Here is a 13,181-nt window from a genome sequence, read left to right as displayed (position 1 = left end):
AGGAGGCATAGTCTAACATGAGTGTGCAGGATTTGGGTTCTTAGGTGAAACAGGTTCTAGGAACAAGAAGACTTGCAGAGGGGACAGGGGAGCAGCTAAGGTCAGGTAGACAAAAACCACTCAGGTTAAAGAGGAATCACAAACCCAAGGTATTGTTATTCAATGACTGAAATCTTTTGAGGGTTGAAGATATGGCTTGGTTGTAGAGTGTTTGCCTAACATGCATTAAGCCCTGTTTGATGTCCGATCACATAAAGTGGCCATGTGAGTACAGGACTTACAAGCCTGCAATTGTAGCACTTCGGAGCTGGAGGCAATGCTTTAGTTAGGAATTCTATTGCTGTGAAGAGACACCATCACATGGCAACTCCTTTTTTAAAGGTTTATTTATTTTATGCATATGAGTACACCATTGCTGTCTTCAGACACACCAGAAGAGGACATCAGATTCCATTACAGATGGTTGTGAGCCACTAGGTGGTTGCTGGGAATTGAACTCGGGACCTTTGGAAGAGCAGTCAGTGCTCTTCACCGCTGAGCCATCTCTTCAGCCCCTCATATGGCTACTCTTATAAAGGGAAACATTTCATTGGAGCTGGCTCACAGGTTCAGAGGTTTTGGCCACTGTTGTCACAGTAGGCAGCATGGTGACAAGCAGGCAGACATGGTGCCGGAGAAGGAACTGAGTGTTCTACGTCTGTATCCACAGGCAGCAGGAAAGAGACACTAGGTCTGGCTTGAACATTTGAAACCTCAAAGCCTGAGGGGGTGAGAGGTGGGATGGGGGTGGGTAAGAGGAGGACCCAAGGCATCCCGCTGGGGCTGTTTGCATTCTGGGTGGCTGCTGTCTGCAGAGTCAGGGTGTGTCATTGTACATCCCACAGTCGGCCATCAATGCCACTGTCCAAGAAGATATCCTGCTGTCAGTGGACTATATCTGCCACAGTGTGCCCACTATTGAATGGAAGTACACAACTAACTGGGGCTTGCAGAGGATTGTGGAGTGGAAACCAGGGACCCCAGCCAATGTCTCCCAAAGCCACAGAGACAGAGCCTGCACCTTTGACAATGGCTCCATCCAGCTTTTCAGTGTCGGTGTGAGGGATTCTGGCTACTACATCATCACTGTCACAGAGCATCCGGGGAGCAGCCAGTCTGGCATTATCTTGATGCATGTGTCTGATAAGAAAGCCCCAGGGCTCCCTGAGCTACAGGCCCAGGTGGGCGACATTGCAGTACTAAGAGAGACCTTGCCTTCCCTCCTGTCCCACCCCAGAGATCCGCTATGAAGACCTCCACTTCGTTGCTGTCTTCTTTGCTCTGCTTGCTGCTGTGGCTGTGGTGCTAATCAGCCCCATGTGGGTGTGCAATCAGCGTGCATACAAATTCCAAAGGAAGAGGAGCTACAAACACAAAGAAAGCACCACTGAGGAGAGTGAGATGAAAGATGTTGAGTACTAGCCAAGACTGTGCCCAATTACATGGCTACCTCCAGAGAAAAACAGCATTTTCCAGTCGAAGGAACAAACCGAGCTAATCCTTGCTGCAGCTTCCTCACCTTTCCTGATGAGACAGCTGGAGAAAAGAAAGCTGGCTGTGAGCTAGACGTGATGGCTTATGTAAGCCAGTTCTAGGACTTGCCTGTAGTTCAGAGAGACGTCTGGCTGAGGCTCTCAACCAGAAACTTTTGGGCTGGAGAGATGGCTCAGTGGTTAGAGCACTGGTTGCTCTTCCAGAGGTCCTGAGTTCAGTTTCCAGCAACCACATGGTGGCTCACAACCATCTGTAATGGGATCCCATACCCTCTTCTGGTGTGTCTGAAGACAGCGACAATGTACTCGCATACATAAAATAAGTTAATTAATTAAAAAACAAAACAAAACAAAAAACAAGAAAACCCAGGAACTTTCCTTCGTTGCAGCTCCAGGGCCATGCTGACCCTTAACACAGGCAGGCACCAGCTACACCTGTAGTACAGCAATCCTACACTGGCCTGTTGCAGGAGTTCCTGTCCCCAGAGCCAGGGCGTCTGCAGAGGGGGTGATGTGCAGCCAGCGCTGGAGCTTCCTGTGTCTTCCGCTCCTGTCTGATGTGCACGCTGTGGCGCCCTCCTCCTCCCCATCTTACATCCCACCAATGTGAGCAAGCCTGAGGCTCTGGGACAGTCTGATGATGTGGAGTGAACTGTAGCTCATGGTGAGCAGCTGAGTGCACGAAGCCACCAGCCCTGGGCACAGGGAGCAGAAGACATTGATCTCGTCCTCCCTCATAAAAACTGAGTATCGTAAACTTGGGTTACTATGAGAAACCATGGCTTAAGTGGAGCAGGGGTAGCTGGGCGGGCAGTACAGCAGTAAAGCCCGTAAGGCTTCATCCAGCTTCACCCCAGGTCTCCAGTCAGAGCCCGGGGAAGAGGTGCGTGTGGTATGCACCTACCTCATATGGCATCGGGAATTAAGAAAAGCAGATCCTTGAAGGATCTGGAAAGTTAGTTGAGAAAGTGCACTATTGTATAGCAAAGGTTAAAGCACCCTGGGATGGGGCTAGAGAGAAGGCTCAGCACCTAAGAGTACTTGCTGTTCTTGCAGAGGACCCTGATTCAATTCCATGCACCCACACAGTAGCTCATAATCTTCTATAGTTCCAGTTCCAGGGAATGATTCCCTCTTCTGGCCCCCATGGGCACTGCATGCACACAGTACACATACGTATGTGAAGGCAAAACATACACATGAAATTAAAAAAAAAAAAAAAAAAAAAACAAAATAAAGAAACCTCAAAGCCTACCCTCAGCGACACACTGCCTCTAACAAGGCCACAGGCTCTAACTAATAGTGCCACTCCCTCTGAGCCTTTGGGAGCCATTTTCACTTAAACCATCACAGGCAGGAAGAACAGATGTTCAAAGTCGTCCTTAGATAAATAGCTAGCTGAAACTAGCTTGAGATATATGTGGTCCTAATAAACAGATAAACATTTGAGGAACATAATCCCTTGAGCTGTCGGCCCAATGGGGCTTAGAAAAGAACCTGGGCTTGGGACCAAGTTGCACTGTGCTATCAGCAGCTTGTGATGGCTCAAGAGAACCAACTGTTAAATGTTTAATTTTATGAGCTGATTGTTAAACAGTTATTATTAAAGTTTTGATTATATCGGCTTACAATTGAATAAAATATATTAAAACAAATATTCAAACTCAAGTAAGTGGATATTGAAATGTATCACAGTAATAACTTTTTTCTTTCAGTTTTTCTTTTTCTCTTTCTTTTCTTTAGCCATGTATCCCTTATACCAGGCTGGCCTTGAATTAGTCATTTAATCAAGGATGACCTTGAACTTCTGATTCTCTTGATCCTACCTGTGGTATGTTGGCTTTATTTGGTGATGGGGCTCAAACTCCAGGCTGGGCCAGCACTCAACCAACTGAGCTGCAGCTCAGGCCCAGATGTTACTGTTACTCATTCTCTTTAAGTTACTTGCCTCCCAGTGGAGAAAATCCTCTATATTGGCATGACAACTTTCAGCCCAACTCTGCACTTGGTGACGTCACATCCAGCAATGTCACACTCAGTGTCCTTACACACAGTGATGTCATGCTTACTGATGTCACATGCAGTAGTGGAAGTCCCTTACACTTTGGAGGTGAGTAACAATCCCTAAACAGGCTGTGCACAATCCCAGCTCTCGTATGTAGGAACAAGAGTCAGAAGTTCAAGGTCAACCTCACTTACATAACAAGGACAGCCTGTGCTACATGAGACCTTGTCTAGAAAACAAAGGGACAAAGAACAAACTGCTTTTAATCCCAGCACTTGGCAGGCAGATCTCTGTGAATCTGAGGTGAACCTCGTCTACATAATAAGATCTGGGCCAGCCAGAACAACATAATGAGGGTCTGTCAGAGAGAGAGGGAGAGAAAGAGAGGGGGGAGGGAGGGAGGAAGACACACACACACACACACACACACACACACACACAGAGAGAGAGAGAGAGAGAGAGAGAGAGAGAGAGAGAACACCTAATAAGCAAGATATTGTTTTGTACTGAATAAACCAGGTATTATGGTACATACATACCTGTAGTTATAATACTTGGGGGTACTCGTGCATACACACACACACACACACACACACACACACACACACACACATACATACCTCCTGCATCCTTCAGAGCTTTACATATATGCATTCCCAGGCTTAAATGTCTTTTGTAGAGCTGGAGAGATGGCTCAGTCGTTAAGAGCACCGACCGCTCTTCCAGAGGTCCTGAGTTCAAATCCCAGCAACCACATGGTGGCTCACAGCCATCTGTAATGGGATCTGATGCCCTCTTCGGGTGTGTCTGAGAACAGCTACAGTGTACTTATATAGAATAAATAAATACATCTTTAAAACATGTCTTTCGTACCAGGAAAATTTTACAATGAACACACATATATTTATGTGCACTACATTTACCCCTGCAGAACCGCTTTCCAACATTCACCAATGTGTCACAGCCACAGTCTCCTTTGTCTGAGACTGGCCTTGTGACTGAGAATTATTCTGATGTGGCTTGAGCCTCATGCCTGATTTTAAACTCAAGGAATTCTTAAGTAATGGTGCTGGGTGGGCAGAGGGTAGGTGTTAAGGCCAAACATGGCATCCAGCTAGTTGAGGGATGTGTGCAGAGGAAGTGAGATGAAGGATGAGTAGGATCAGTCAGCCTGAGGAAAAACGTGCACGAAGGCCCAGTGTCCTAAGCAAAACTGTAATACACAAGTGTCTTCGTTTGTTTTCTGTTGCTGTGAGAAACACAAGGACCAAAAGCAATTTGGGAAGGAAAGGGTTATTTCATCCTAAGGCTTTCAAGAAGCCAGGGTCCATAGTCAGAGGCTTCCTGAGGCATCAACACACTAGTCCTATAAGAAAAGTAAGACGTGGGCTGGCAAGGTGGCTCCATGGGCAAGGGTAGCTGCTATCAAGCCTGATGACCTGAGATTGATCCCTGGAACACACACAGTGGAAGGAGGGTACGTTTTTCTCTGACCTCCCCATGTGTCTTGTGGCACACACTCACCACCTCCACTAATAAATAAATAAATTAATTAATTAATGCAAACTTTTTTTTTTTTTTTTTTTTACTGCTCCAGTCGATGGAGAGGGGCTTTATTTTGGTCCCGGGGTTACGGGCCAGGTATGGCCCCAGTTTTATTTGACCTTCTTCTTGGGGTGCAGATTCGTGTTGTTGGCCGCACTTCTTCTTAGGGCAGATGACTGCACGGGGGTGGGTGTTGGGAGGAGGGGTGCAGGCGTGTGTAGCACTTGCAGCAGATCATCTTGTCACAGTCGTACTTCCGGGCAAGCTGCGGAAGGTACGGCTCGACGATGCCACCTCGCAGACGCAGCACAAGGTGCAAGGTGGACTCTTTTTGGATGTTGTAGTCGGACAGGCTGCGGCCATCCTCTAGCTGTTTGCCGGGGAATGTCAGCCTCTGCTGGTCAGGTGGGATGTTTTCCTTGTCTTGGATCTTGGCCTTGACATTCTCGACCTCAAGAGTGATGGTCTTGTCCGTCAGGGTCTTCACAAAGATCTGTATGTTGGCGTCTGCTGCTCGGCCGCCTCGTTGAAGAGAAAAATGCAAACATATTTTTTAGAGAATAGGAAGTAAGGTGTTTTGGGCAGAGGAAGTGGGCGTGGGTCTGCTGAGGACCTGGTGAGGCAACATGGAGTGGAGGAGGATGTCAGGCTGAGAGGCCCGCATAGAGTGCAGGTGAAAGAGGTCAAGCGAGTGGGAACATAATGTATCTTTGAGGTTTTGACATTTGGTGGCCAACGTCACTACTTACCAACATTAGACTAAGTATGTGTGGAGATCATTCTCTCCTTTTGGGAGGTTGATAGTGAAAGGAAAAGATGATGGGGCACCAATGTGGTGAAAAGATGACGTCCCGGGTTTCAGCACCAATGTTAGGGGAAAGATGAAGGGAGTGGGGGGCATATGACCCAAGGAGGTGGGGCCAGGCCTGGGGGCAAGGGAGATGCCTCGGGGGGGGGGTCCATGTTGGGAATTCCTTCCCCCGAGGGACCAGCCACATGACGGTATAGTACAGAATAGAGTTTATTCAGGTCATGGGAGAGTTAAGAGGGTGGTAGAGGCAGAGAGAGAGAGAGAGAGAGAGAGAGAGAGAGAGAGAGAGAGAGAGAGAGAGAGAGAGAGGAGGGGGCAAGCAGCCCCTTTTATAGTGTCAGGTCACTGGGGCGGAGCATACCTGGCTACTGCCAGGTAATTGAGGGGTGGGGTTTACAGAATCCCAACAGATAGGAACAGGCTTGGATGGACACTGCTAGCTGCCGGATTCCTATTCTAACTGGATTATGAGCAGCAGTCTGGGCTCGGAATTCCAGGACCGAGAGCTGCTGGCTAGGCTGCAAAACACGATGGTGATTAGGGCTGGTTGTGTGTAAGCCTTCGAGCGGCCTAGTGCACTTCTGGTTACAGGCAAAGCGGACTTGATGGTAGAGAATTAGCTCTGCAAACATTGATCGCTTGGTTTGCATGCCCCCAAGTGGTCCACTGTGGGCACTGCAAGTAGGGGAAATGGGATGTTGAAAAAAGTAGGATGTGGGGCTTGTTCTTCTTTTTCTATATTCTTGCTGTTCATAGAGCATTCTTTTTGTTTTGTTTTGTTTTGTTTTTAATGAAAGCAACCTTACTGGGTTATAGTTTTAAGATACAGTAAAATGCACATTTCTTTTTGTTGTTGTTGTTTTGAGTCAGAGTCTCATATAGCCCCGGCTGGCCTAGAAATCCCATAGCCAAGGATGTACCTCTGAGTGCTGGATCTCTACCAGTAGGCTCTACCATTCTGGTTTATGCAGTGCTGAGGACATACCTTGGGGTCGCATGCATATCAGGCAAGAGCTAGGCTAACTGAGCCACATCCCCAGCCTCCTTTTCTTTCCCTGTTTTCATTTTGAGACAAGGTCTCATATATAGCCCAGGTTGGCCTGAAACTTGCAATCTTCCTGCTTCAGCCTCCCAAACAGTCGGGAGTATAGGTGTCTGCCATTGCATTCAGATCTGTTTATTCAGAGTTCCCCTTCTTTTTTCAGTGCTATGAACCAAGGTTCATCCCTCAGTCCTTTAATTATTTTTCTGATTTGTCTTATTTTGCTCAACTTGGTTTTGTGATTCCTCCTTATTTTGTGTCATCTATTTAATTCTATTGTTCAATAATATATCACCTTATTGCTTTATTAATTTCTCATAAATAGGAATCTTTTGTCAGTATTAAAATCTGGATTTTAAACCTATCCGTGGACTGGTGGGTGGTTCATAGCCATCAGCTCCTTCATCTGTAGCTCCTGTCTCGTACCATCTGTTTTCCCAGATCTACCAATTACACTGTGGAGCGACATGAGCTTTCTCAATTCAAGCTTGAGTTTCTCCAGCGTTTTTACTTTTCTACCAAAGACATCATGGAGAGGACAAGCGGACTGACAGGCTTTTCTCTGGAATCAGTTTCTTAACCACTTCCTTCACGTCCTTTGTCTGCACCTCTAGGGTCATGATCTCCATCTTCTTCTTCCAGATCTGGCGGGCCTGCCGGTGCTTCACATAGTCTGTCTTGGGCGTATCTGGTTGTTGCATTTGTTAGTGAAACCAACAAAGCAACATCGGAGCAAATACCCATTGGTCATCCTGACATCATCATAAGCTTCAGTTATGCTCTGCCACTTCTTGACAATGGAACACGTTTTGTCCCGGAGGAGATCCATGTCATGGAAGTTAGTCAGACAGTTTTTGCCCTGGACATCCTCAGTAATTAGCTTGAATTTTCTAAACGCAACTTTGTCATTCTGCAGATCAGCCCCTCGAGTGTTTGCTTTCATCAGATGCAATTTTGGTTCCTTGAGTCCTTGTGACTACTGTTTTCCCGATGTTTCTGATATTGGACATCTCTGGAGCTTTCACATCACCCCACCCTTTCTTAGAAAATGGACCAACCACATTCTTTAGTTCCTTTCTTGCCCCCTTTCGTCAGGCGCTTGTTCTTGCCGACCATCGTGGTGCCACTCAGAGAGTCAAAAGGGCAGAAGGACCTATTTTATTATGCTTGAGATAGGGTTTTACTACATATCCCTGGATGTCCTGAAATTCGCTATGTAGAACAGAATGACCTTGAACTCACAGAGATCCATCTCCCTGTGCCTCCCAGGTGCAAGAATTAAAGTCAGAAGCGATCTAGCTGGTCCGTAATTAATTAATTAAGATTTAAAATTTTTATTTTATGTATGAATGTTTTGATTTCACCCACATATCTATGCACTATGTGTGCCTGATGCCCGAGGGGATAAGAAGAAGGCATCTGATTTTCTGGAATTGGAGTTACGGATGGTTATGAGCCACCATATGGATGCCGGAATCAAAGCTGGGTCCTTGGCAAGAGCAACAGCTTGTATTTTAAATAATATAAGGCAATACATTCTTTTGTTGGTAGTTGTTTCCAGTTTTTTAAATATTATTTAAATCTTGCAAAAATTATTAATGATCATTTTGTCTATGTTTTCATGTCTCTTAGGAATATACTTAGGGAAATATTTGCTGGGTCAAATGGCTTTCTTCCTTTTTTTCTTTGTCTTCCTTTGTTTCTTTCTTTCTTTTGATAAGATTTCTCTATAGAGCTCACACAGGCCTCAAATTGATGATCCTCCTGCCTTGGTCTCTGAGTACTGGAATCACAGATGTGCACCACCATATCTGACCCTATGTTTAAATGTTTCAGGCAGACTAGGAGGGTAGCTCAGGGATGAAGCATGTACTTAGCATGCACCAGACTCTGGTTTAGATCCCTAGCATTACAAACAATTAATTAAATTTAAGCAATAGTGAAGCCATTGTCCAAAATGTGTACTTATATATAATAAACAAATAAATCTTAAAAAAAAAGAATTTAGTATTACAATACATAGCAAAAGATCAAACCTCAACAATTCCCCTTTTTGTCTAAATAAAAAGGCTTTTTCACTTATAATAATAAATAACACACAGTAGGAACAATTATGAAACAATTATGAAAATTATTAGGTAAAAGTTACATTTAAAAAGTTTCAGTCTGTTTATATATTTGGCAACTTAGATAAAGTATTGATCCTATCTTGATGAATTCAGAGTTTTGTGTCTAAATCATTTTCTATCTTGATCTGTAATCTAACCCTAATTGGTATTACTACCCCAGAAATATCTCCTTAAATTCAAAACAGTTTAAGCTGATAGTAAGACTATGACTATTTAGCCTTCACCCCCATCGGAGGCCTAAGAAGGATAAATATTACCTGAGTAGGTAAGAAGTGCAGGGATGCAGCTTCCAAAAATTATAGAAATGTCAGAGACAGCTGATGGCCTGGACAGTCCCCAATATTCTCTAAAACATTAGACATTATATTTATCCTTCTGGCTGAGAGTATCTAACAGACATTTTATAGAGCAGGAACTATGAATTACTGGCTTACCTTGTCTTGGCAGAGCTTGGCAGTCAACATCCCTGCATCTATTTGTCTTTTCTGGACAACATTCTGTCTGCAGATGAAGTCAGGGTATTTTCTTTGCCCAGTGGCTAGCTTGTCACAAATGATGCCATCTCCAATTGGAAATTCTTTCATGTTCACCATCTTCTTTCAAATAGAATGGGGTGCTATCAGGAGCTAACATGTCTCAATGTAAAAAAAAGCCTTAAATTAATAAAAAAAAAAAAAAAACCCTTTAAATGACATATCCTGTGAGTTTCTGAGGTCTTTGAAGACCATTTATCTACTCATAGCATATCTGAACAAGGATATGTTGTTTGCTTCCAGTTAACCTATTATCTGTTCAACACAGGACTCATATTTCTGTCATAGTCCAGACTAGTATCTGACATGCCCATGAGTTTGACTGTCTGGCCATTAATTTGAATTTCTCAATCATAACTTATAGTTTGCAATAGCATTTATTAAAATGACTGGGACTAAACCTTGTATTTTTAAATGAGTAGCATAGGCATAATACTTATATGAGTTGAAACATACATACATTATGTTATAACAAAATTAACCTTAAATTTTGTATCAATACACAAAGATTTATAAAAACTTTAAACCTGTATCAATATACAATAATTGATATCAATGTAAACAAAAAATAAATTTATTTGAGATTAGCAATAGCTCTAAATTGAAAAGTAGATTCAATAACCTACACTTGAATTCTATTATTTATATATAATTCTCTATTCCTCCCTTTTCTTCTTAGCCCCCTTCCCCTTATCTGAGAAAGAGAAGAATAGAGAAACGAAAAGACAGAAATTCCCGAACCCAAGCTCCCTATTTTGTTTCCTTCCTGTCTAAGACCATAACTATTTGTAACCAACTCCTTAAATGACAACATATCTATAATTCATAAAATGACCAAAACCATCCCTGCCAACTTAAGGGATTGGGATGATGGTCTTCTTAGAATTGCATCCTACTGAATTTGGACATAGAATTCCTTTTTGGAGACCCAAGAAAATTAGGGGGGAAAAAGGTCAGTCTTAAGAAAGCTAGCTTTAGCATTTGTTGTCCAGACTCTGTAGGTTGAGAAAGTTCAGGCTTAAATCAAGTCCTCACTAGATCAATCTGTAAGGCTGGATGACAGGTCATTTGAGGTCAGCAGCCTTCTCTGAAGTCATTCTGGAAGCAAGGGTCCTGCGGAAACAGCAATGACACAGTCTGAAACAGAATCAGGCATCCCAGCATTCCCGAGGGCACATCTTGTTAGGGTTGCTTCCTTGGTTGTCATTTCCCATGAGTGTGTATGTGCATGTGTGTTTCTTGAAGTGGAAACTTAAGGGTTCTTTGGAAAGTTGGTTGTATGGTGTTTTGCAGGGGCAAACGTGAAGGAATGTTTCTTTAACATGGACATCTGTGTAAAAGGTTCAGGCTGACTCGTGAAGAAACTTTTCACTGAAGCAGACGCAGGAGATAGGATGTTGTTCTGCTAAAGCAAGCACGTGAAAGGACACATGATGAAGAATTCTTAGCTAACAACAGGCATGTGTTAGTCCACCTTACATTGCATAGTTGAGCTGCATTTGTCGGGAAGCCATAGAGAGAAACACACCAAAAACCTGGTGATGTGCTGCCATTTCTTGCAACTTCTGCAGACTCGGGCTGATTGGATGCATGTGCTGAGGCAAGACCTGAGCTGAGGCTGGGCACATGGAAGACATGTGATGTTTGGAGGATATAAGTGGGACTCCACAGAGTGACAGAGTCAGAACTTGGCTTGTTGGAACAGCGAGCTGTACAGCACTTGTGGGTTTCACATCTTTGTTGATCTTTGCTTACCTGAGAGAGGCACAGCCAAGAACTTTTCCTGGTGTTCCCGTTGGTCACTCCTGCTGACTCGAGCTGAGGCCTGGCTGTCTCTGCTAGGTCATGTCACCACAGTTGCTAACCCAACTCCACCAAACCGGACTGCTGGTATATCCGTGAAGTGTTGATCAAGTGTTGAGAGTTGATCAAGCTACCGCTGCCTGCTAACCTGTGAACTGAACTGCCGACTCCCAGACAACACAGAAGGGAGTTGTTCCAAAGAACCTTTCTAAACAGGTCCACTTCCCCTGTACTCTTTCTTTTTCACTACCTCTGGTGGGTGGTGGGCTACAAGGGAGATAAAAATGTTTAAGCACCATCATTAAAAACAGGATTAGAAAAAAATTAAAGCTATAATTTCTCACAAGTAAATACATAGTACCAACAATGTATAGAATGTGAAAGGCACACAGTTCAGTTAAAGTTGATGTTCTGCTCTCCCTCTGAGCAGATGAAAGACATCTGTTTTCTTAAGTTAGTTTGGATTGTAACCAAATTGTAATATAATTTGTTACCTATGACAACTGAAAGGGTAGCATATATTAGTGAGTTATGAGGACTCTGTAGCCAATAAGATTTATTGCCTGTCTATAGACATTTAAGTCTCAGCCTGTCTCAGAGGCGTTCTCAAATACAGGATCACCATATACAAGCTGCCTGTTCTGGTCTTGTTTTGTTTCTTCTTGTCTGTAGCCAAGATTTTCAAAGGGTCTCCTTCTTTCAAATCTGATTTTTATCAGTTTGGATGGAATCCATGTGGTTTTTTCCTTTTCTTTTTTGTTGAAAGAAATGCAAAATCTCCTCCCCAATATGACATACCTCCTATATTGTTTTGGAATTAGGACGTCTCTAGGCTAATCTAACTCAGCAGTTCTTTCTGGAATCCAGTGCATCTTAACAGTTGTGCTATTTGTATCCCTGACTTAAAAACAATTTAGAGTCAACAAATCACACTTTAAACCATCTTTGGGAGATTCCATATCTCCTTCTGTCCTATAAGCATTTCCTTCAAAGACCCGTTAGTTACTTTTCAAAAAAGATTTATCTATTTATTATATATGAGTACACCGTAGCTGTCTTCAGACACACCAGAAGAAGGCATCAGATCTCATTAAAGATGGTTGTGAGACACCATGTGGTTGTTAGGATTTGAACTTAGGACCTCTGGAAGAGTAGTCAGTGCTCTTAATTGATGAGCCATCTCTTGAGCCCGTAATTCTAAATTCTATACCCAAAGATCTAGTTGCCTATAAGTGAATTCTCACATTTACCAGATTTTATTGTGCAAACATTATTTTAAAACTATTGGTTAAATAAAAAATGGTACAGCCAATTACTGGAGGGATTAGATAGCGGTTGATGGGTTTTGGGTTACCTGGTTTGAGGGCAGCAGAGAGAAGGAGAGAAGAAAGGAGGCAAAGAGAAGAGATGAAGAAGAGAGAAAAGCCATCCTGAGAAGAGATGGACCATGTGCACATAGCCAGGAGAAACAGCTTTTGGGGTACACTGCTGGGGAATTAACCAGTCCAGTAGTTAGAAAAGCAGATTAGGGGTCACCCCCCAGTAATTGTCAAAGCCGAATAAAATAACCACAGTCTGAGTTCCATTCATTTGTAATCTAGACAGGGGTAAGTTTAAATTGGTTCAACTATGTATTAGGACACTTGGGATTGAACCTAGGGTCTTGTGTGTACTACATGGGTGCTCTACCACTGAGCCATATTCCTGGTCCTCCTTTCACTTTTAAGCATTTTTAGATTATTTTTTAAATTATTTTATGTGTATGAGATTTTTTTTTTGCC

At 43.4% G+C, this 13,181-nt stretch overlaps 3 pseudogenes across 3 annotated transcripts; 1 reads left to right on the top strand and 2 right to left on the bottom strand.

The window, feature by feature from the left end:
* The first annotated feature begins 780 nt into the window (after positions 1–780).
* Positions 781–1,461, top strand: LOC308431246 (V-set and transmembrane domain-containing protein 5-like; annotated as a pseudogene). The gene is made up of 2 exons: positions 781–1,182; positions 1,277–1,461. The product of its transcript is annotated as a V-set and transmembrane domain-containing protein 5-like (transcript).
* Positions 1,462–5,192: 3,731 nt separating this feature from the next.
* LOC308431245 (ubiquitin-ribosomal protein eL40 fusion protein-like) lies at positions 5,193–6,891 on the bottom strand (annotated as a pseudogene). Its single transcript has 2 exons — positions 6,879–6,891; positions 5,193–5,604 (listed from the first exon to the last, which is right to left on the bottom strand). The product of its transcript is annotated as a ubiquitin-ribosomal protein eL40 fusion protein-like (transcript).
* A 385-nt stretch (positions 6,892–7,276) lies between these two features.
* Positions 7,277–8,051, bottom strand: LOC308431244 (small ribosomal subunit protein eS1-like; annotated as a pseudogene). The gene has a single exon. The product of its transcript is annotated as a small ribosomal subunit protein eS1-like (transcript).
* Between the last annotated feature and the right edge of the window lie 5,130 nt (positions 8,052–13,181).

The sequence above is a fragment of the Micromys minutus genome (assembly GCF_963924665.1).
Source record: "Micromys minutus genome assembly, chromosome: 16".
Lineage (NCBI taxonomy): Eukaryota > Metazoa > Chordata > Mammalia > Rodentia > Muridae > Micromys > Micromys minutus.
The sequence above is the reverse complement of the archived record's forward strand: the minus strand, read 5'-3'. Positions and strand labels throughout refer to the sequence as shown.